The sequence below is a fragment of the Gossypium hirsutum genome, chromosome A10, assembly GCF_007990345.1.
Source record: "Gossypium hirsutum isolate 1008001.06 chromosome A10, Gossypium_hirsutum_v2.1, whole genome shotgun sequence".
NCBI lineage: Eukaryota > Viridiplantae > Streptophyta > Magnoliopsida > Malvales > Malvaceae > Gossypium > Gossypium hirsutum.
Genome location: NC_053433.1, coordinates 73222218 through 73224292, shown reverse-complemented (window position 1 = coordinate 73224292; position 2075 = coordinate 73222218). Strand labels below are relative to the sequence as shown.

Here is a 2075-nt window from a genome sequence, read left to right as displayed (position 1 = left end):
TAACTACAAGATTATTTCTCAAATTTGACTAAAATAGGAGTCATACTTAACAACAACCTTCTTCATCATCTTGTGTGAGAGGAATTGGAGTACATATTCATTTATCCATTCCATGAGGAGAAATAAGATTAATCCTCAACGTGCCGAAGATTTAGTATTTGTGCATACTAATTTTCGATTACTTTCAAGAAAAACTCTTTATTATAAAGAATGAGAGAACAAGATGTGGGATATTGGAGGTGATGTATTTGACTCATTTGAAGGAGTTGAAATTCTTAGAGTTGCTAGCTTATCTCTTGATGAACAGGATATGAAGATGGTAATTTTTGCCAATGAAGAAGAAGATATGGAAAATGCTAATGCTATGAATTAAACTAGAAATTTGTTCTCTTTTTGCTTCTTTTTGTACAAGCCTTCTTAAGGATATAGGTTGAGCTTCAAATTTAGATTTGATTGACATGTTTTGTGTAATGAACTTGAAAAATGTACTACTATATTTTGTCATATATAATTAATGATAAGATAGCTTAATGGAAAAGAATTGATTATATATTAATGAAAAATATCAATATTTTCATTTACATTGAGTATTTTAACATTAATATATATATAAATTTATTATCGTATTCGACCGTATCCGTGTCATCATTTTTTAAAAATTACCGTGTCACCGTATCTATATCGTGTCATATCTGTATTGTGTGTCTATGTCCGTGTCCATGCTTCATAGGCGTCATGCCAAGGTTGTTGGAATTAGGACTGGGTTTTTAGGTGCTAGATAGTGAAGTCCTGTGAGCTAACCAGGAATAGTGGTTTATGCTCTAATGTCAATGCCTGAAGAAAGAAGTTCTGAGCGACTAGACACCCGGTATATTGTGGAGTTGGCTGAAAGAATCCCCAGAAGTGGGTTTTTGAAATGAGAGGGCCTAATAAAAAGTCAAGGATTTGGCTTGGAAATTTCCCTACAACAGAGATGGCGACACATGCTCACCACGTAGCAACTATAGCACTGAGAGGAAGGTCAGCTTGTTTGAACTTCACGGACTCAGCTTGGAATCTTCCGATACCAGCTTCTTCCAACGCAAAGGATATCCAAAAGATGGTTGCGAAGGTGGTAAAGAATTTCAAAATGATTGAGCAATCGAACGAGAATTGTAGAAATGATACAAAGAGAGGTGAAAACATACTGATGGAGAAAGGGTTTTATTTGGTTGAAGAAGTGCTGTTTGGGGCAAAGATTTTGGGCAAACATGGCCACCGATGTGATGATGTCATCTCCTCGTTCTGGCCATAACGGTGAATGGGAAGAACAATAAGCATATGATTATGTACCTTTGTGGAGTTATTCTATTTAAAAGTAATTTTTTAGGCTTTCATAGGAAGTTTTACTTCATAGATAGGATTGTTTTTTATGCTTAGTTCGTTATATGATTCTTCAGACCCCCCCCAAAAAATCAAAACAAAAGGAATTAAAGCAAGAGAAGGGAAAGAAAAAAAAAGTGTCATGGGTTTCTACCAAAAAAATTTGTTACGTGTCACTTACTTAATGAGTTAAGGTGTCATGTTGACAATTCTTTGAAAAATTAATAGAATTTTTAATGGAAATAATTAATTTTTAACGATAATAATTAATTTAGATAATTATTTTAATTAGAATGACTAAATTGAGAAAAAAATTAATTGATCAAAATTAAACAAATCATATTTTAAATTGACCACCAATGTAGTTCACTCATTAAACAATTGTATAAAATTTTGAAAATTATAAAAATATTGAACAAAAATAAAAAGCCTATATGAAGGGAAATTTAGTAAAGAAATGTAATTTGTAAAATGGTGGAAAAATTAGACTCCGTTTGTTTGCCAGTAAAATATTATTCGAAAAATGATTTTTGAAAAATGATTTACTTTTCTGGTGTTTGAAATATTTTCTATTTTTTGGCAGATTTACTAAAAATATTTCATAAAAATTGTTTTCAATATAACAAACATACATTTGAGAATTTATTATCTTTTCATTATTTAATTGAGTTTATTTTATATCTATTAATAAATTTATATTTTACATTGTTCTT

The 2075-nt window shown here is 30.7% G+C and overlaps 1 pseudogene; it reads left to right on the top strand.

Annotated features, from left to right (window-relative positions):
• The first annotated feature begins 223 nt into the window (after nt 1-223).
• Nucleotides 224-1355, top strand: LOC107927543 (dehydration-responsive element-binding protein 1A-like; annotated as a pseudogene).
• The last annotated feature ends 720 nt before the right edge of the window (nt 1356-2075 follow it).